This window comes from Poecilia mexicana, unplaced genomic scaffold, assembly GCF_051168715.1.
Source record: "Poecilia mexicana isolate PSO_F unplaced genomic scaffold, ASM5116871v1 scaffold_7, whole genome shotgun sequence".
Classification (NCBI taxonomy): domain Eukaryota; kingdom Metazoa; phylum Chordata; class Actinopteri; order Cyprinodontiformes; family Poeciliidae; genus Poecilia; species Poecilia mexicana.
In genome coordinates this window covers 9,776,516-9,800,108 of record NW_028263376.1, presented here as the reverse complement: position 1 = coordinate 9,800,108, position 23,593 = coordinate 9,776,516, and the positions used below count along the sequence as shown (strand labels likewise).

General features: G+C 37.7%; 1 pseudogene; it reads left to right on the top strand.

Annotated features, from left to right (window-relative positions):
• The window catches only part of LOC148158300 (nephrocystin-4-like), a 174,159-nt pseudogene that overhangs the window by 43,487 nt on the left and 107,079 nt on the right, over positions 1-23,593 (top strand).

Sequence of the window (23,593 nt, the reverse complement as noted above, 5' to 3'; positions counted from 1 at the left end):
ATTTTGGGCTGGAATTGTGTGTTTCAGCAGCAGGGCAACAATGATTTATCAGTGAGAGCTCAGTGCCAGTTAAAATTCGTTAAGGAGTGGGGGGAGTGGGAGGATGAGAGCAGCCTGCTAATGATGCTGCAACTGTTTCTTGCCATAGATGACTCATGCTCAATATGGGGGAGCTAATATCCAATGTGTGAGGAGCAACTCACTCTGTCTCTCACCAACTCACACTCTCATTGTCATGGTGACAGTAAAGACCTTAGTCCGGATGAGCAAAATTCTTTTTTTTTTTTTTTTTCGATATTGTTGGCTTCACAAGTGTGCTTTGAATTGATTAGCATGTGGAAGGAGATATATTCACAGTTAGGCTCCTAGCCCAGATCGTGTGAGATCTATGATTGCTAAAACAACAACAACAACAACAACAAAAAAAACAATGAGCTGTTGCCATTGTTTAGCATTTTTTTGTCAGAGCTACTTTCCGCAGTAAAATAACTACCTTGTTAATTGGCTCGGCTTATTCATTGAAATGTTGTGTGAAGCTGTTGTACTGCACTTTATTCATTTTTTTGATAATTTAGTGTATTATTGCTGCATATAAACAAGGCAGTTCAGTTATTTGTTGTGTATAAATACACCTGCAGATTGCAGATTTGGTCAGTCACTTTTGTATGAGGCTGAAGAAACACAAGAGTTTAGATATAAGAAAATCTTCATGTGATTGGACATCCCTTGCACCTCTGCTCTTCTCTCCTCACTTCTCCTTTTCTCTGATCTACTCCTTTCTTATTGAGCAGTCTGGATGTCCTAAAACAGGTATATGTTTTATTGTCCAACATTACTGAAACATTTGAAGTTGTTGGGTTATAACGCAGGTTCATTATTTGAAATGTGCTGTGACACTGTTGTGCTGCAGTTTATTCTGTGTTTTTGTTTTTGATGACTTTATGGATTAAAAACATTGAGAAGGTGTATGATCTGAATGTCTTTTTTGGGGGTAAATCTTACCTTATCAGAATAAGTAATGTTATTAACTGATTTTAATTAACCTTTATTTGTAATTAGCAGGTATTACCTACTAGCAAACAAGACATAGTTTTACCCAATTTAACTGAGTTAGTAGCTGTTGAATATATACATAAATATGAGGTAAATTTTACCCAATTTCTTTAAGTATTTCATATATTTTTTGTTCAGTTATTTTATACTCAATATATGGTACTGAATTTACCCCAAAAGAGTCGATGCAAATTGTTACCTCAGATTTATTAGGTAAATTCTATAGCTTACTTTTTTCAGTGAGCATCTTTGTATTCTGACCAGCAGATTGTCTTTTACTGGAGAAAAGAGTAATATAAAATGGCAAAATACAACCTGTAGTATGTGTATTCTGATTAGCCAAACGGCAGCTTATTCCTGAACAAATGTAACGGAACACATTATTTATGTATTTTTATATATTTCTAATGGTAAGCATTTACATTTCTTTTAAATCATCACTAGAAACTAAAAATCAACAAACCTTTTGGAAGACATGTTTTAAATGAAATAACCAAATGCACATTAAAGATAAAATCTTCACAACAAAAACTAGCCTGAGCGCTGGAAAATTAAGAGTTGTGATCATCCTACATGTCCCTCCAGGGACACCTTTCATCCACACACAGGTGTGGATAAAAGGCATGGATAATTAGGATAATGAACCTTATTCACAACCCACAGGCTGCAACAGTGCCAATGGCCCTTGGAGATGCAGAGGGTCAAATTGCTCTTTGTGCCTTTATATGACTCACTGAAAGGTCTGATCAATTCTCCAAACCTGAAATGACATGAAATGGGCAGTGGACCACAAAACATGTTTGTTGTAAGGTGACCAGTTTGTTATACATACATTATAAATAACTCATTGACAAGATTTAAATACGTTAATGTCTTACAGCCCAAAGAATTTATTTAAATGTAACTTTACTGAAGGTGTGGACGGTCAAACATTTTGCTATCCTGACCCTTGTTCTCTGTTGTGAGCATTTAGGAGAACTTTCCCACTCATTTAATTCCATTGCCATAAAGGTATTAGCTTTTCTGAAATTTTCCAAGAATGTACTTTCATTTATTTCAAATCTTTTTGTTTTTGTTTTTATAAACTCCATTTCATTTTTCAGCAGTTCCATTACATTGCTATTGTCTCTCTCTAAATTAGTTTTGCTTACTAATATGTCACCCTCTTTTTCCCCCCACCTGCCTCACTTAGCAATTGGAGCAGTAAATTGCATCTAAAACAAGCTTTGTTCATAAGATGTAATCTCCTGATTCTATTACGAAAGTGCCATTTGAAACTTTAGAGTACTTCAGTTTTTAAAACAAAAGTGGAACGATGCAAGAGACACTAACCACTGTTGCTCTTTTCAGCCTGTAGATCAGCCACAATGTCTTTTTCTGGTGTTGTTCCAGCATATTTTCTTTCATATATTTTAATGGTTTTTTTGGCACTACTGGCCTACATTCATTAGTAGCTTGACAGAAAAAACGGCAGAGAGAGAAGGGAAGTACATCTAGTACATCCAGGGACGGGAATCGACCCTTGAACAGCTGTGTTGTGGACTGTAACCCATGTGTGGTGTACACTCTACCACTGATCCACCTGATGATTATATTAGTTTTGTTGAAGGAATATTTGTAGAAGGCATATTGCATGTATTAGAGTAAGACTTGTTGTCATTGCAGTACACAACCAGGAGATTAATAGTGTATTAGTAAAGCAATAATTTTTTTCATTTAAAATAGTTTCATTTAGAAAATAGTTTCCTATGTCATTCTACTTCCTCTCACCTTATAGTATAAACACGTATAAACACGTCACTTAGCAATTGGTTATTGCTAAGAATAACCAATTTTGAGAGTTCTTCATCCAGTAGCAGCATCCACACTGAAGAGCGTTGCTGTCAGATTGACCCGGTAGTGCTTATGTGAGCTGCCTTTTTTGAATGGAAAAACTGACTGGAAAAGTCTTTTGACGTTTGAGCGCAGCAACTCACGAAGAGCCAAAACCGCAAATACTTGAACACTTAGAACCACCAAACATGGCTTAAGGTTGATTAATAAGTACAGTGCAAAATGTCTGAGCCCTAAGCTAATATTTAAACACCAACCAACAGCTCTGTGGCAAGGTATATCAGCGTCTCAAGTTTCATTTCTGTTTGAATGGCAAATAGGTCCACTGTGTAGTATGTTATATCAAGTATAGGCTGAGGTCCAAAATTAGCTTGTGCAACTTCTATCCCAAGTTGAGCAATTCAAGTTGTAGTTACTGACATATCAAACACATGAATAAAAACAAATTAAATAAAGGACCTGTGTAAATGAGAAAAAAAGTGAGGGGCACACCCCTGATCCACCGGTGTATTCATCTCTTTGAGAATTCCCTCTTCAGTGACTACAGAAATGGAGTATAATTTAACTTTGGGGCCATTTCATTGTTCCTGTAAGCTTCTTAGCCCTAAAATATTCATATTCCGGCAAGGGAGGAAGAAATATGTGACGACAGCAGACAGAGGCAAGAAGGGGAAGAAAGAGGATAGTGTGCAAGATAGGTAGAGAGAGAGAGAAACTGACAGAGTGAGGAAAAAGGGAGCAATGAAATAAATGAAAAAGGAACTTTCAAGAAAAGAGGGACAGAAGGAGCAGAAAACAGCATTTTAACGGATGTCTCCAAAACAACTTTTTCCCCTGTCTTTCTTTTATTTTTTCTCTGACACACTTCATGACAGACCTGTCCAACAAAAGACAAACCCATTTGCCTGTCATCCTTCACAGACTGCAGTGAAGGGAAATAGTGAGCGCAGACAATCTGTGGAAATATACACCATCATTATGATGTGAATGTCACTGAAAGCAATTATTTACAGATATCCTGTCACACTTGTGCTGATAGCTGCAACTCTGTCACAGCGAGACTAAAGGCGGTATAACATCTTAACTCTATAAAGCTTAGTTACATCAGCTGCATGATGCAAAATAAAATGCCACAATCTGACATAACAATGGACAAGATGAGCTTTACTTATTGTTCTGTGCACAAGGTGTTCCATATACATAAATACTTAACATATGCGTGGCATGATGTTCATGTTATATATATCAATGACAGCTACATTACACAAGCAAAAGCGCGTGCTTCAAAACATTTAATACTTGAAGCCAAACGCAACATGATGTGGAGCTGATATTTTCAACTGACTTCTGCATTTTGTGTTATTGGTTGATATAATTAGCCTGGCTGACGTTGCCAAAAGTTCTCATCGGTATATATGTGTATACCCAAAGTAAAGCAGTCTTGGGTCAGTTCACCCCTTCACTAATTCAGCAAAACAGCAGTAATGAGCAGTCAAAATACTTCATACCATTTTTATTCCCTCCATCTTTTGTGCTTCCTCAAATACCTTGTGGATACTGAAAATGGCTAACTTTCACTCTTCTTATACTAACAACTTCCACACAAAAAATGTTGTTTGCTTATTTCTGGGTGCGTCTTTACTATTTTCAGTTTAGTTTATTCTGGTCATATCAGATCAGTTAGTTGTGTTGCTGAAAAGTCAACCTGCACAATTAAGTCTTTGAATATGAATGAAAACAAACAGATGTCTGTATGAAAACTGCTGCTTTATTGCTTTTATCAACACATTTATTCATCTGCATTAGAGCAGAAGCACTTAAGAGCCAGATGAACAATTTAAGTCTGAGATAACAGGCATGCAAAGAAAATTCGCTTTACATGGAAAATATCTGCTATTGACCTTCCTGATTGTACCAATATCTTTAAAATAAATATTCATAAATTAGATTAGACAATTAAACTCACCACATTTAAAAAAATATATATAATAATGTTTGTATGATAGTAATTAAATGTCAGTTTTCAGTTTACAGATCCGATAGGCACATTCTAGTTTCTTTTTTCAAGTGGGCATGATGGGTCATAAATGTAATGGTAATTATTGTTGCAGTACTCTTATGAGTTCAAGTACGACCACAATGACAGACTGATAAATTAAGTAAAATGCTGATTAAAATCAGCTCAAATTGTTTCACTAAGCATTGGACAAATGGAAAAAAAGCTTTTACTGCTTGAGGTTAAAATCTCTTCCAAAGTAGACTAAAATCCAATACTATACACACACACACACGCACACACACCTCTAGAGATTTAAGTTATTCAAAGCGATGAAGAGAATATGTAAATCGATTTGCAGAGAAATCATGATTATGTTTATGTAGACTTTGTACGCAATATTTACTTGTTTTAGGTAACTATAATGTAACGATACCACCTGCAGTTTCTGATGCATCCTCATTTGTTCTTGTAACTCTGCGATCGATTAAGGCATCAGCCTGTGTGAGCAAACTAAAACGGTTATATAACCTGCCCTAAAGTCAAATTACAGCCGGGATGATTCAAAATGTATCAGGAATGCTGTTAAATTGATGTAAAACATATTGCAGGTACTTATCAAGCATAGTTACACAGAATACCTCAAACGCATAATAAAGGCAAGACAGTTGATAGTTTTGAATATATACAGTATATGTAACCAAAATAATCATATATTGAAATAAAATATCACATTTGTGGTTAGGAATTGGGTTGTTTTTTGTTTTTTTTTTGTTTTTTTTTTCCAGACAGGATAAAAAGGCTAGGATTTGACAAGAACCTTAATCTCCCATAACCAAACAGAAAATGTCATGAGTTGTCGAGCTTTTGTGCAGCTTGGCTTTAGAAGAAATGAAAAATACAAACGGTGGGTAGGTTGTAAAAAGGATGAGATGAGGATAAAGTCAAGCGTTGCATAGATGTAACCTGAGAAGAACAGTAAGTAGTTAGGCATGTGGGCTGTTTGGTATCCAGGCAAGCTAGGCTGCTGCTCCTGCTGTTGCTGCTTTAAAAGAAAACCCCCGTCTGAATTGATATGCTAATTTGATTGAGAAGGTGTGGGTGGATATGGAGAAGGTTTTAAGCTGCTAGGGGGACTGAGAGCGAGAATGACAATGGAAAGAGAGAGGAAAGAGAAAAGGCGAGTGGGAGTAGGAGACATTATAGGGAGAAGAACACCGAAATGAAACAAATAGGAAGGAGTAGGAATGAGAGGCGAGCATATGGTGTCTTTGCGTTTCAGGGTTAGACAGTTTGCAGTCAGCCAGTGTACAACTGTCACTCACTTAACAAATAGCAGCAAGTGTGTAGTCCCTCGCTTACAGGCCTTCTCAGAATCAGATTGTGATTTACATGTGTTCTGTACGCTTCAGTGATCAGATGAAAGCATCAATGCAAGGAAAATGCATCAATGGATGTTTAACTAGGCCTTCAGCAGCAGTTAAAGAGAATGACTGTCAATTTTCTCAGCTTGAAGGCTGTCTGTACAGGTGAATTTATAAAATATACATCATTGACAGGCTCATTTATTTTAGTAATTCAGCTCTGAAAGTACAACACATTATTTGAGTTCATTATGTAGTGATAAAGTTTTACATTTATCTGTGGTCATTTAAATGATTTTGACCCATAACTAATGAAATTGCATTATTCAGTTCCTTGGAAATTAACATGTGACATAATATCAGTCAAAGGGACTTTTAAATGCAAACCTATTGAAAAATATGTCCATGTACTTCACCATGATTTGCGGCTTCGGTCCAACAAGGCATGGAGACAATAATATTTGTGGCTAAGCTAATGGGCTAAGCTTCTCTACATTATTTTCCTCTTAATCATGCTGTGCAGGTTTTCTAAATGTTAAACTATTTAAAATCATTTAATATTTAATAGCATATTTTCAGTCTCAATAAACAAATATCAAAATTTAAGCATTTATAGTGCGGTCCTGAGCCTTAATACATTTCAGTAAGCATTCTTAATAGACCTTTGCATCTTTGTCAGAAGTTTTACTTTATCTCTCGGCAAACCACTGCTATTACCAACTAATTCAACATTTCAGCAAACAGATTTTCTTGTCCACAGAAAGTCTTTACTTAAAAATTGCTCGCTCCTCTATAATTGCGGCTCATGGAGTTCAAAAGTTGTACAAGGCCCCTTGACTGCCAGTCTGCAGGGGAAGAAAACACAATAAGCTGACAGTAGTATGAGGACATGATTGGACGTGGAGTTTCTAGTTTTCTTTTAGTATGCCTTCATAAAAAATAAGAGTTAAACTTTTTTTTTTTTTTTTGCTTTACTCACACCATCAGATACATATTTTTTAAAAAGCCATTTTGTTTGAATGTACCAGTGAATGTGATATTACAAAAGAAGGGATTAATGATATATATTTAATTCTCGCAATTTAATTGGCGTTTTTTTTTTTTGCCAAAATAAAGGCTACAATTGCAAGCTGCTGCTGCTTCTGCTGTCTTTTCTCCTTTACAGTATTTTCTAGAAAGCAAGACAGAGAGGTTTCTCCGTTGCCCCAAAAACTGTGATGAGAGGCATAGTTGGCTTGAAGTGTTTTTTAAAGGGATGTAAAATTAGGCTTTTTTTTTAGCTTTATCTGATGTTATAATGATATCTCCTCATCACAAGCACACCTGGTATTGCTTGTATCCTTTCAGGAATCCATGAATTTCCTCTGTCGGTCCTCTGTGGTGCTGAATTACTTACTCTCACTTAATGCCGCATATTACCCTAGAGTTGCAGTCTCCTACACTCCTCATTCACTCAGCTCCTCTAGACTAGCGGCAGCGGCAGTGAGCAAATACCTGGTGGAACCGCTCCTCTGCAGAGCTTATCATACAAACTACTTTTCAGTCCAATGCTCCTAAGAACAGTTGTAAATTACGTAATGGAGGAACATTGTTGTGATGACGTGTTGAATGTGGCGTGTCGGAAAGAGTATGAGCTTCTTAAAGAGATATGTCGATTTCAAGGCATCAAATTGGAAAATTAAATTTCTTTTAAGTTATGTTTGATGTATGCAGCATTTTCATAACAACTGAAGGTAACTTAGTCATTTAATGGTGCTCTGAAATGACACTCTGTGCCTGGAAAATACATATCATCCCCCCCTTTAAATCTTTAGTTGGGGTTAAGATCAAATCTCCATCAGAGACTCAATTTTCTTTATGAGCATGACATTGAACACTAGACAATAATCTTGTTGAAATCAACAAGATCATCCACATGCACTGTTCATGTCAACTGCTTTAGCTTTGGGTGTGTGATAACCCAATTGTGATCTTCTCTGTTTCTTAGAAACAACCTGAACCTGAGGATGCCCAACGTACGGTTGTCATTCAAGAACGGAGGCTTCACGTCGGAGTGCACAATGGCTGGTGTTTCCTTGATAAGCCCCAAGTGGTGGTCCTGGAGCCCGTTGCATCAGGAGTCAGAGGCCGAACAGACAGCACCTCTAAGAAGAGCACGCTGGTCAAGGACAGGTGAGCAGGAGTTACACATGTATATGTATAGTGGAGCTGTAGCTGTAGGCTGCAGAGGATGGTGAAGCAAAACTCTGATGTCAGACAAGATCTGCAGATGTGCAAAAATAGTTTTTGGCGTGCTTATTTTTATGGTATTTCATCAGCTTCTCCAAGCACTGTTCTTTTTGCTGATCGAGAAATGATTGAAAGTTTATTTAATAAAGTCAGCAAAAAGATTTATAGTTGAAGAAAGCTTGCTAGGCATTAATGTCATTTGAGTATAATATTGGCTCATATCAGGGCAAAGTGCTATTCCTGGTGTCCGTTTCTGCTCTCTCTTCTCTGGAACTGCAGAGCACACTATATTTTTGCTTTACATGCTGTCCTTTGTATATCTAGATGGCTGGGACAATTTTTTTTCTTTTTTGAATTAGATTTTTTTTCTGCGGTTGGATTGATAGCAGGGTTATGTAGAAATGTTCCGCATCTAAATGAAATAGTCAAAATACATGTGCATTGTAGAAGTGCTCCCACACCTCAAAGTTTTTCACATTTGGTCATTTTAAAGCTAGAAACTTGTGCAAAATTATACATATGTGGTAGACGCACAAAAAGTTGTCCATAATTAGAAATTGAAGGAAAACTATGCATGATTTTTGCCAGAAATTATGGAAAGGGTGTCATGCATTTGCCTTGAACTCAGCTAAATTAATACTTTGTAACTTCTTAAGACTTTTTGAAAATAATTTCTTGCCACTCTTCCTTAGATGCCAGAATTGTTGATGGAATAAACAGTGAAGTTCAGTGAGATGCTCAAAGCGTGGGATCTAGTATTGCTTGAAACTTCCCCACTAATCTCTCCCTAAACTTACTTGTGTTGTTCCTTGGTCTTCATAACGCTGCTCTTTAATGTTTTCTTAAAAAAAAAAAACCTTAGACCTTCACAAAATCACAAAATGTCTGGATTTATACAGAGAATAAATCAAACATTTGGATTGTATTTAGTAGATAGGTGACATCTGAGGGCAGCTGGTTGCACTGGATTTCCTTTTTAGGGTTATTATGGTAAAGGAGGAAAACAGCATGCCACATATCATTTTTTAAACCATTTTGAGTGAGAACCAGGAATAGTTTTCTTCTCCTTCATAATAAGATTCATCTTTATGTTGCTCAATCACATAAAATCCCAATAAAACACACTGAATTTTCTGATTATGACAAATTGTGGAAGATGTATGAATACTTTTACAAAGCAAAGGTGCTATCATCGCCTCATAACTGATCACATTAATACAGACCTGCTCATAGGTCACATTATTTTAATACTTGTCTGTTTTAACCAGACTTGGACAGTTTTTAATGGTCACAAATTGAAGTGTATTATTGTCATGGTGAAAACTGTAAAGTCTTGCTCAAATAGCAGTTTTTACTGCTGTCTACTCTCAAACCCTGGGATGTCTTAAACAGCTTTTATTGCAGAGTTTGATGGCCAATAAAAGCCTGCTGTTGTATCGTTGCAGTCCTCCACTCCGTAATGCTCTTCTTTGCTGCATCCAGAGGCAACAATGGCAAAAAAAGAAGGAAATGAATGATGAAATCCAGTCAGTAGAGTTTCAGTACATCCATTGAAACCAAACTAAGAACAAAATGTAGAAAAAAAAATGTGAGAAGTGTGAAAACAGATTGCGTTCCCCAGCTCAGATAAAAGGTTTGGCAAATTTTTCTAATGTCTTCTTCTGGCTTTCCAAATAAATTTGCATAAATGAAGAATCTTTTTGTTTATGCACTTCCTCCTCCCGCCACTACAGCTCATTACCTGCACCTCCTCCACACAACAGCTATATCATCTGTGTCAAGGGCATAATTTAAGATATGCTTTTTTTTTGTCTCTGGTGAATAATGCTGCAATTAGCAGTTACCTCCTAAGCAAAGTTAGTTAATATTTGTTTGTTGGATTTATTCAGGTAATTCCCTGACCAAACTGACCATTTGATGAGGAAACAGAAAAATCTTTATGCTGCAGAAGCAGGTGCAAGAATTCAGTGTCCACACACTTTAGCTACTTACTTTGCAGTTTAATTCATTATTAAATACTAAATAAATTTTTAATGCCACAACAGAATTTGCACAAGGCAATAGTAGATCAGAGCCTGAGCTCATGAATCTTATAAGATTTAGTAAACTCAGCATTGAATTTAAAATAATTCTCATGTTTCAGAAAGTCTTCGTTGTGCGAATGTAACAACTTGATATATATATATATATATATATATATATATATATATATATATATATATATATATATATATATATATATATATATATATTTACTACATCATCTTTGACCTACATGAAACAACTTTATTTTTCACACCAATATTTCCTGATAATTATGTAACGGTTCAGAAGAAATGCTTTGGCCTTTGAGTCTTATTGAGACCACGAAAAAGTCAATGTCAACCTTTCCGAACCGGGTGTTGTGATGTAAGGTTATCAATCCACTCAGTGAAAGGAAATCTCATCTCTGGCACTCAGCACAATGCATTCTGAAATCTCATAAATATTTTAGGAGTAACTGTTTTTCTTAATTCATCATGTTTCTATGTTTTGGGAGTTTTTTTTCAACGTAGAAATGTGATTGCATGTTCCAAATGAGGTTACTGAAAACACTTTTGAAAATAAGTACACCAAAGTGTGGGAAATATGTTTTATATGTTAAGAAATGTTAAAACATGGGTAAATGTTTACCTCCAGAGGTTTTACATGTTAATACACAATATAGATCTTGCATATAAAATGCCTGTTTTACTGTATTTCATGTTTCCCATGGAGATCACTTGTAATCTAATGGGTTTCACAGGTAAATTTATATGTTCTTCACACATTAAACCTTACAGCTATTCAAAAGTCTTGTGTTTAATGTATGCAAAGCAAGTATAATCATGTTTCATATATCTCGTTATATTAAGACATGAACATTTTCATGAGCTTTATCACATTTTCGCGTTTCAATTTCCAATTATTTTGCACATGTACAGAATTACATTCATGTGTAATGACCTGTTGACACAGGTTCTGCACGTGTGAATTTTATGCATTTTTCCTGTAGGCTCCTCTGATTTGTGGCTGAATTTCTACCAGCTGTCCAGAAACGGCACATTTTCTCTGTTAGGTTTTGCATTGCAGCTCACTTTGTTCAGAATACACTAGCTGTCCCCAGAAACCCACAGTCGCTGCTCTGGTGACGGCACAAACCTCTTGGCTCACACAAATAGAAGCTCCTATTAATGAGTTGTGTGTGGGTGCATCAGTGAGCCTTTAAGGAGCAGGTCTGAAAATTTTTAATAACTTTTTTCTTTCAGAAATATTGGGAATATCTGTCATGACAGTCTCTTAAATATTTTTATTCTGTGGGTAAGTCTTTCACATTTTCCTACTCTACCCACAAATATATAAAAAAAATTATTACGTTTCTGTGCTGCCCCTTTTCAAAATAACACAAATGAGAATATTTCTGATAAGTATTCTGTTTTGAAGCAGATTTGATAACGTGGAGGTTCTGGCTTTGTTTGCGAACATAAAGTTCACGGCTGAAGGTCAAACAGTTCCTTTCCGGTTTCTATATGATGCCCTAACTCTGCTATCTTTCATTGCTCGAAGTTCGTCCTTTCTTAATTATACCTACTGTGAATGGCGTTAGGAAATGTGGTTGTGCTGACAGCACTGTCTCCAAAATACCTAATTGGTTGAAAACATAACACTGTTCGCCCACATACTGTCACTGGACAACCTTACTAGAAACCACTGCATGCACCGAATGTGTGTTCTGACATTTTTCCACACATTCTTGTCAGTGTGAGCGCTCTTATTTAAGCTGTGCCTGTCAGGGTAATTGGCTGGGATATTTTATGCAGTTTTATAAAATAGTAATGCACAAAACAGTAGCGTGAAGGATGAAATAATTCCATTTAAAAGGTGAGAAAACTGGAATGGCAAAATAGGCTAGGGAACTCAAAACATGACACACAAATTCTTGAAAGCGGATATCCACATCAAAATGTATTTTTTCTCTGCTGCATACCAGACCCTTGGAGAAACTATGATTATGTGTGATAACACGGGTCTCTTACCATGACAAAAATGTATGTACAAACATTTAACTATAAAACAAACTCATCAAGATGCTTACCCACAATCTGTGCCTGGCGACTTCTGCTTTATGACCACAATAATCATCATCTTCTCCATAATAAAAAAAAATGTTTGCACTTCTTTCCTTTTTTTTTCTTTCTTTTTTTTGAAGAGGGGAATGTCTGTTGTAAATCTGGTTTGATATACCCCTATAGTGTAGGCAGTAATTATGGCGTTTGACTCTCACTGGTGCTGTCAGTGATAGCTGACAGTCTGTTCAGCTTGTGTTATGCTGGATGGTTTTAGAAACTGGAGAAAAAGAGGGGGAAAACTGACTCCAGAGAATCTGTGAAGCGAGAGGAAGAAAAGGCACTCGGCCCCACCTCATGACACGCGAGCACTGCACAGTATGCTCCCGCCTCTGGTGTATGCAAACTGTGAATGACGAATACATAGAAAGCCGTTTCATTTCTCACACAGGAGGCAAGTGCTTGCCAGGAAATATTTAGCAAGGGATTGTAAATCTTCCAGCACATTGATTTTGTTTCACTTTTAATGGAAAATATAGCTATAGGAGGAGAAATATTAAAACCTTTCACATTTTGGAAAAGCATTGTAATTTCGTCATTACCGCCTTCACATTTTTCACACCTACGTTACACATCGATATCTCTTTGCTTTCTCTTTAGCTCAACAACATCGTCACGTCCTCAGATGCTGGGCCTTCGCAGCAGCTTGGAGATCAAAATGGCCAATAATCAGGCTTTGGCAATCGTCTTTCAGCTAGAGTACGTCTTCTCCGCTCCCATAGGCCGAGAGACTATGGTAAGAGAGACACACATGTATTATGGAGTGGGTTAATCCTAAATCCAGATCCTGGCTTGGTATCTACCTCTTCTTGAAATGGGCCCCAGCCAGGAAGTTATCTTTATAGAAAACATCTTTACATGAATAAAAATGAGAGGGAAAAAAAGCTTTCAAACACTCAAGCATATTTTCCACAGTAATATGTGCAAAAAGATCTGCTCGGAGTTGAATTATCCCTTCTTCTCGTCTTGCTGTTTGAGCTTCCTGTTTGTGCAGATAAGTTTTAAGGAGTTTGAATCCAAACACTTTCAGTGTATGGTTTCAGCGATGGCCCCCAAGGCACCATTTACCTCCGAGCTGCTATGATTGGAAGAGTAGATGACGTGCTGGTGTTCTATTATCAATCATTTATTGGTTTTATAGTCCAAGTTTAGATTTCTGAGTTATAAACCAGATTACAATATTTGGAGATGCAGTTAGCATAATTTCAGATACAACTCTTGGGAGGGGGGGATCATTATTTTTAGATCATCTAGGTAAGTTCTGCTAAGAGCAGTCTGCTGGAAGCAGTGACTGAGCCTCCGGGCTTTCTGCAAGGACTACATCCCAATCACATCCACATTAAGCCAGGAGCAATCCAATTAGCCTATTATATTTATTATATCTTTTTGCACTGCAGCTGCTTTGCCAGGAGATCCTGTCTGGCTATAACCAAAAATATCTCAACAAGCAAGTGAAACAAACATTCGTGCTTTTGAAAATATAGAAAAGGAATTGATAAACAAGAACTGCTCTAAGATCAGGTTGCTTGCACTTAGTGATTAGTATGCATAGTGCTCCACTTTAAAAAGGCCTCCAGCTAGGGCAGACAGACGCACACCTCCATGTTGTGCATGAGAAACTAACATTTTCTTGATTCCTTTTGACTAACCAAGGTGGTCATACAGATTACAGTTTAGTCTTTTTTAAGGCTCTCCATTAGTCCTTACTCTAGTAGAGTATTCTTCCTGTGGTTCACAATGCAAACATTACAATAAAATCAATATTAGAAATTGCAGAAAAAAATGCAACACAAAACATCCCTTATTGTATGTGTACTGTGACAGTAAATTCTTATTCCAATTTAAAACCAAATTATCCCAATTCTTCCCTGTATTTGTAATTTTTACTGTATAACTGTTGACTATATTAAGTTAGAAGCAGATATTTTATGGATACTCACTTTTTCTGCAGTATTAAATTAAGCTGGAGTTCTCTCATGTTTAGGTTTTCTGGTCATATGAGTTGAACAACCCGGTGATGGAGAGATCCACGCTGGCAACACATCCTGGTAAAATAAGTAGATACTAAGCAGTTGCTCCCAGCATTACAAAATACACAAAAAGACTGCGGTAATTATGTGTGTGGGTGAGCCCTCAACACTTTGCACATTCTGAGGCTAAGCTCCGACTATGTTACTGAGCACAGCCCCGTATACAATGAAGGGTCAATAGGACAGCAATTAACAGCAGCAGAAAAACAAGCAGTCACAATGTCACCTGGATGACACGGTACATCAATATTAATATAATAACTAATGTCTTTTCTCACCATAGCAACCTGTTGACAGGCAGTTTTCTGTGTAGGTATGTATGTCGTTTGTTTCATAAAGTTTAAAATATTCTGTGACTCTGTTGACTCATAATGGATAATAATTAGACAAAGTGACGTAGTTGTACCGTCCAGCTTATTCTAGTCTGAGAAACATAATGCAGTAAGGAGTAATGACATTGCTAGGTTCTGTGAATATCGAGTCTATTCCTAAGAAGATCATTAGGAATGATGATCAAGTCAGAATTAAACGCTGGTTCTAAGTTGGCTAAGGAGATAATTCTGGGTTTGAGGCTCGATGATTAGCGTTGGTTAAAGTAGAGAAGGACATAGATGTCGGCTCTAAAACTTACATCAGCCCGTCAATCAATGTTGAGAGATTTCACTCAAAAATGTTGCCGCTGGATATCAATCCAAAATGAGAAAATGACCAACCAACTCAAGTTATGGTGCCACAGGGTCCAAAACCTGTGACTGCACTGCTGGTTTTGAAATATCCTCTTCTGTTGCCAGCAGTGACTTTTATGATGCTCATTAGCTTTACTGTGGGTGTTCATGATCCCCATAGTTAAAACAAGCACAAACTAACATTTTAGGTTTTTATACTGACACTTCCGTTGCATCTAGCATTTCATTTTTTTTTTTTTACATACAATCACTTAATATAAAATATATTTTATGCTTTTGCAGAAGGTTTTTTTTCCCCACCATTTTTTTAAAATGTTCACCTAAGTTCAGAAATTCTAATAAACCTGTTGGATCAATCCAGTTGCTATCTAGATAATCTCAGAATAGCAACAGATCTCCACCCACTCTCTGCTCCACCACATTCACCTTCTCTGCCATTAAATCCTGAATGTTTGATGAAGTGAAAGATATTTAAAAAAGTGCAGAATTCTCGTTGTCGTGTGGGTGTTTTTAGCGCGTGCTGATACATCTGCATGCAAGTTGTCACGTGTTTCTCCCGACGTCGGTTGTTAACTGATAAGGATTTTCTCTCGTGCTTCCTCCTAAAAGACAGAAACGCAGCTGCCGAACTTCATCTTGCAGTAAGACTCCCAATATGATAATATCAGCTGATGGCTACAGCTTTATGCTCTGTGACTTTGGCAGCCAAGAACAGCATGATGAGGCAGAGTACTTGTGCATGCACTGTCTCAGCTGTCAGAGATGCGACACTTCAAAAGTGTTGAAATGGTAGTGAGTTAAGGTGTGCCTTCAGGGAAGTCAGCCGAGCTCTGCCAACTAGATTTCAGACCATTTGATGACAGCAAATATGGATGATCATGCTGGATAGTCGTCACAAACTTTACTAAGACTTTTTGAACATTTCCAAGACTTGGAGTTGTTCTCTCAGTTGGAAATCAAGCAGCATATAAATGTGTTTTTTTTTTGTTTTTTACTCTTTAGACACCTCAGTTACTGACTTACTTAAAACGTCATAAAAGTTGTTGATCAAGAGCACCAAGTTAAAAAAAAGAAAGACATTTGGTGTTATTTATGGATTTATGAACACTTAAAGATTTTCGCTAAGAACAGTTGAATAACCAATTATGGTTTTGATATTGCTTATAGAGATTCAATTAAATTTATGCTTCCAAAGCAAAATGTAATCCAGGAGTCTTAATTTGTTTCTTTAATTTATGACTGGTGGAAAAGAGTTTTAGAGTAATGGAAAACACAGAATATTCTATAATTTACACTTGTCTGGGTCTAAGTTTTATGTTTGACATAATGCCTGATAACGTTTCCAGATTATTTGACATCTTCTGTGGTAGACTAGGGCTAATTTGTGTAATATGTCATCTATAACTCTGAGTGAACTAAGATAATGTGGAATTCCTCTACGTTAGAGGAAGAACTTACTAATATTTAAAATCTTCCCCCAACATGTGAATAATAAAACTTCGGTTACCAAAAATTTACTGATGATACACAATGTTTTATTTCTGTCTGTAATATCAGTAAGTCATTGTTTTCTTAAACTTGTGCAAAGTTTAAGAAAGACATAACTTTTGTCATCCTTTTTACAAACATTTTATGGTGGAACTAAGGCACCATTCAGTTGTTTCCATGGTTTCGTAGTAACACCAATGCACCAAGAAGGGTTGAGATCATTCTGCCTCTGTTTCATCCCTCACTGTCCAAAAAAGTTAGTCATATTCCTGCATTTGCAGACTTTTATAGGGGCAAGTCGGCTTTCACAATTGGAGTGAGTGACATAGTGATGATGTGTCATCAGCCAGCAGCAAAATTTCAAGCAAAACAAGATTCAGACGTTAAACTGATGAGAGAACTAAGAAGGTAGATGTACAGCTTAAGTTTGAATCTCAGCCAACAATATGATTTCTTCAGCTATTGTTTCTGTTGTTGAGAAAGGATGCACTGGTGAACACGGTTGACACAGGTTTTGTTCTGACATTGATGCAGCACTACATTACCTGTTATTCTGTTCTGCCACGATTGGGCTTTTTTTTTTTTGTAAACCCTCGGCTGTGTGAAATAACACACGGCTTTGTCTAAGTAAAAATGGGAGCTCAGAAATGGCTTGTCGTTTGTAATTATTTGATGAAAATCTTTTGCAAAAGAAGCTATTGTTTTTTTTTTTTTGGTCCCAAAAACCAAGATTAGAGATCAGCACTCCAGTAGACTTGGTGAAGCGGAAAGCTGGGCGATATGGCCTAAAGATAAAATCTCAGATTTTCTTTTTATACCAAATTTGATTTTTGATTTTAATCAATTTATTTTTTATTTGCCTCACTTTTTTCCTTAAAATACAAATGATAGAAAATGTCTTAAAACTTGCTTTTATTTTAATTCCTTCTGTGAGTTTACCTGGACTCAAAGTCAAAATAAATATAAGTTGTATCACTTGTTAAAAAAAAAATGGTAGTTCTTGCGTGGGCTAGTATCATGCTAAAGCTATTGGCCCAAATACAACACAATATAACTGTTTGGATATTGATTATGCAATCAAAAGATGTAAACAACATCCATTAATGAACACTACTTGAATGAAAATTCCAAACATAGAATAAAATCCAGATCATGTAAAACTCATATTATGCAGTTCCATTTTTTTTCTGGGGCAAAACTATAACTGCGACAGAATTTTTGCCACAGCTACAAAGTTTCTCCCTTCCTCATTGCGTGCCTGTTCTTCAAAGAGATGTGCTGCTTGCAGGGCTGCTAAATCACGGTCATTCCACTCTAAAAGTTGACAGATGTGCTCCTGTGCTGCTCAAGATTAAACTCATGATTACCCTCCTCCACACCATACAGGTCTCTTATAGCAGACTCGTGTCTGCTGGTCCACAGTGGTAGTTGAGATGTTTTTTGGAGTTTGTAGTGACATAAATCATGGGCCAACAAATGCAGTCTGCCGTCAATCATTACGTGGTTTGTACTACTCCTGAAGTGCGTATGAAAAACATGCAGAACTTTGTAATTGGCATGAATTCGGTAGGGCAAAATCGGTTAAAGCTGCTCTAGTGGAGAAGGACCAAAACTTAAAAAATAAAAGAAAAGAAAGAAAGGAGCAGTATATTGTATTTTATGTTTTTGCTGCTGATCTCTGGAACCAACTGGAGATGTGCAGAAACTGTTGCTGTTCCTTTAACTCAAGTGTGAAAACGCTGCATTTACTACAGCTTCAGATTAGAAGACTATCAGTTCATTTTATTTTGCTTTTGCTGTTCATTTGTTGAAATCAGAATTTGAATACTTTTTTCTATTCATGCCAGTGTTGTGTTCAAGACCACTTAACCCGAGACCAAGACAAGACCAAGACCAGAGTGTATCGAGACCGAGACAAGACCAAGACTTTTGGGGTCCGAGACCAAGTCAAGACCAAGACCGAAGGGAGTCGAGACCGAGTCAAGACCAAGACCAGCGGCCCACGCTACATGACACAATAAAATGTAAAATATGATTGAAATTGCTTCTCAAAATAATCTGAAAGATCCATATTACCATAAAACACCTAGATATTAAATACTTAATACATTTTACTAATATTAAATATTCCATTTATGTGCTAAAAAGTGTGATGGTCTCGTGCCATCCCTAAAAACATAACGCCCTGGGCATTTGCCCATATTCCTCATATAAGAATCCACCACTGTCTGCACCATTAAACATAGCAATTGAGGCAATGCCCTGACGGTAAATAACGCTCAACCATGAACACTGACCAAGGAGCAACAAGCAAGAAGTAACCAAACAGAAGGCGCTCATCGTGACTGTTTTCACTCTCTATCCCAGTACATGAAGCCAGGTAGTCTGACACCATGGGAGACATTACAGCTGCCACTTTGAACAAAAACAATCAAAGAGCAATGTGCATGCTCTGCGTGCTCTTTCGTTCTTGTGTTTTAGTTATTTGTTAATTTAAATATTAACGTACATAATAAAATAAAATAATGATGCAAGGTACACAGAGCATTACAAGAACAAAGAACTGGTTCTGTCAGGTCAGATCGTCATACGCTTAGCACGAACTCAAGGTGTTCTGTCAGATCAGCATACGTTGTCAGATAATTGTACGCTTAGCTCAGATATGCATATGCTGTCATTACCATATGATTTTATTTAATCAGCAACATAGAATCATGACGTAGATCATCATACACTTGGTTATTAACAGTTGTATGGCATCCAGCTGCAGCCAGACCTGCTTTAAACACACTTTGAAACCACGACAACGCATGTATATCCATCTAGTTATCACATTATGTCATATTATAAACAATTTAATTACTTATTTTCGTCATAACTTGTTGCGTATACTGACAACTACACTGACGGTCGGACTTAATGCGCATGCGCTGGCATGGTACTCACTGCATGTATGCTATTCTGACAGCGTATGGTAATCTGATAGAACACCGGCTATATCTGTCAGACACGTCATTACTATAAGATTTCATTTAATCAACAACATAGAATCATGACGTAGATCGTCATACACTTTGTTATTAACAGTTGTATGGCATCCTGACTTAGCGGTTAAGTGAGTTTTACACGGGCGTGTGTTGTAGCTGACTCAAGCTGCAGCCAGACCCTGCTTTAAATATACTTTGAAACCATGACAACACATGTATATCTATATAGTTATCATTGAAAACAATTTAATGACTTGAGTTCATCATAACTTGCTGCGTATGGTGAACTGGCAACTCCTCTGATGGTCGGATTTCTTAATGCTTAATGCATGTATGCTATCCTGACAGCGTATGGCTATCTGATAGAACGGCTCTCAGTGAGTGACACCCCAGTCCTATCTAATAAGTAAAGAGCCGTGGAGAAGAATCGACTGTTTCTGAATGTCACCTCACTATATTGCAGACTTTTGGACATAGCGTTGTCCCATATATGCGACAAGTCAGTCAACACCTCCGCACAATAATTCAGCACAGTGAGTGATAACATTTTTCATCACAATGCTTATGTGTCTCTGTACAGCTAGCTTTGCTAACATCACGTTAACGGAGCTTACCTTCTTTGAGCTACTTTTCTAAGTGACGAAAATAGTTAGACGTTGTCTCCACCGTCTGTGAAAGCGAAGCGCTGCTGAGTTAGCTGTGGCCATCGAATTTCTTACTATTTATGCAGCGCTATTATATTACTGACGATTAGACAAACATTTTCTGCCGCTGAGAGGAAACCACTGCGCATGTCCTGGAGCGCCGCGCGCGAGTGAAAGGTGGGGAGGGGAGGAGGAGGGAGAGTGAAAGGTGGGGAGGGGAGGGGGGAGTAACAGAAACACGTAGTTGCTTGGATTTTAATTGGTGCGTTTTGCATCCACTGAAAACAAAGATGTTAACAAATAAAGTGGATAGAATGCTGTACGTTTAGTGATATTTTCACAGTTGCGGTCTTGACTGGTCTTGAAATAAAATGCCGAGTCCTCAGCGCCCGAGACCGAGACAAGACCGAGACCAAATGCGGTCGAGTCCGAGACGAGACCGAGACCATCAAAAAATGGTCTTAAGACCGGTCTTAAGACCAAGACCAACTTCGAGTACCACAACACTGATTCATGCAATGCCTGATTTTTTTAAAAATATATTTTTCTTTACTTCCTCTATTTATCTGTGAAGCACATTTAATTACCTTGTGCATGAATATTGCTGTACAAATAAGAAATTGTGCCTTACCATAGAAATGTGTGCGAAAAGATATTTATTTAGGTTTCACATTGATTAGTAAACTTTTGTACTTGCTTCTCCCATACTGCTCTGGCTTTCATTTCTAACTTCAACACTAGATGGCGCTGTTTGGTGCAACATTGACAACCATCTTGTGTTGAACTGTAGTGGCATGACAGGTGCGGTCTGCCTTGTTTTTGCTCTTTCCTCAGATTAAATAGACTTATGTCTTTTGATGTTTTCTGAGGGGGCTAAGGTGGCTGCGAAGAGAGGAAAAGTAGTTTGTTGAAATCCCTTTTCACTCTCAAAACATTACCACTGCAATACAGAGGCAATCACCCTGTGCTCTCAGAGTGCCTGGATGCTTCGTCCGTGCTGTGTTGAAAGCCAGCCAGCCTCTCACTGTAAGGCAAAGCGCAAGGATGGCCTCCTTTTTTTTTTTTTTTTTTTTTCTTTTAATACAAAATTGTATTGCCATCGTTGCCTGAGGTTATGTAGAAAGAAACTCTTGTGGTGTCGTCATTTTTCTTCTTTCCCACTTAGCAATGTACAACCAGACTTTGCTGTTTGGTCGGTCCCTCTGTCACGTCTCCAAGTGTCGCCCTTGATCTCTCAAAATCTTTAAGCTATGCTTCTATTTCACATTCCTTGCAGCAATCAGAGGGATGAAGAATAACGATTTTAATGAAGTAGGCTGGATAGAAAAAAAATGAAGAGGGTATATTCCTGATAGGCTGCTCTCCAACTGTGTCTGGGGCTGATGAACTTCAAGTAATCAACTTCTCTTGAGGTCAAATGCAGTAGGTCCACTTCCTGCCTTTTACCTTCTGAATGTCGCTCTACTTTGTGATTTAGTATTTCACTTTTTTTTTTTTATTTTCATCAGTGGTCCTATTGTACTTTGTTGCATACTTCTCACTGCTTATGATTTGACGGTTTGCACTCTTCATCCTTCACTATTTGCTGCAGCACATTGTACTTCCACATTAGTCCACTGCCTGCATCAGAAGAGACCTGAATATGGGTTTGCAGCAGTTTACTAACCAGATTGAACTACTGTAATGGACAGTGTCAACCTGAAATACACAAAGTGCCTCAACAGTTGGATGTTTCTTTGTCAACACATCTAAATCACACATGGTTCTTTAGCAGGACTCTGTACAACTTGAATGCACGAGTTGGTAATTCAGCCATTTGATTCAGGTGTGGTGGACGCATATCCAAACTCTACAGTAAACCAGCCCTCGAGGGCCGGAGTTTGACACCCCTGCTGTGGGATCTGAAGGGAGCTTGAGGGTGTGATGTATCTATCTATGACAGATGGTCAGTGTGACCAGCTTGCCTCAAGATTTAAGACAAAGACACGCTGGGACTGCTGGAGTGCACGATGTCAAATGACGCATTTTATTCTTGCGGTTAAAATGCAGTAGCGCTGAAGTGCAGTGAGACAGAACACATCACTGGACTTCAGGCAGTTACTTTCTTCAGTAGCAGTGGCTCTTGAATAGGATAAAAACAAGAAGATGCTGAACGTCTTCAAAGACACATTTTATGCAAAGAACTGTATATTGCCAATGTTGTACTTAACTTGATACCGACAGTGATTCTGCGATGCTTACCTTTAGTATGAAAGCTCACATGGTGAATAATCAGGGGTTAGATACAGCCTAGAAAGGAGTTTTTCTGTTTGGCTGCATGAGAAAACTATTTCATGTAAGACACTAAATCTAGTCATTCAGAAAATGACTTAAAGTTCTTCTTCCTGAAGGGGGTTCTGCAGGTATTGAGCCATGGGGTGCTGTTAAAGAAAATTATACCTTTTAGCACCTCTTGTACTTAGTTATTTACTCAAAAGTTTTTGTAAGAACCTTCTACAGTATGACAAATTGTGAGAAGAATTGGATCACTGACAAGTGATGTTAGGAAATGGCAGCTTTCCTAATTATGTCCTGTCAGCATCAATTTATCCTCACCTTAACTTCATCTCAGGCATCTCTTCCCTGCTGCTTGCTGTTTGCTGTCTCTCTTCAGCCTCTGTAAGCTTGGCACTGTTCACCTACTGAGCCATGCGATGCAGTCACAAACTGTACAATTTAATACAGCACGATGGGGCATATTGTTGCCTGTCTTCTTCTGCTGACAAGCACTAGCTCATCACTAATGGGTGGGCTGGTCCAGGGGAAATTGAGGATGAAGGCGCTGACGGCCTGCATGACTTTGTCCTTTTCCAAAGAATCAATCTGTCATGAGGGTGACGAAAGCAGCAGTCATCCAAAACACTGACATGAGGATTGAGTGATTGTTCTTTGGTCAAAGTCTTAAAAAAAAGACACGTAGAGGCTAAATGGGTGAGCAGAATTAAAGTTAAGGCTCTATCTAAAGAAGATAGTTGGATTCATGCTGCCAGTGTCTTCTGCTCTTGCCCCAGAGACACTGCTAGATGTGAGTCACCTTCTTGGAACGGTAATTGGCAGCCCTCCCGAGCTGTTACATGATATCAAACCTAAATTACTAAA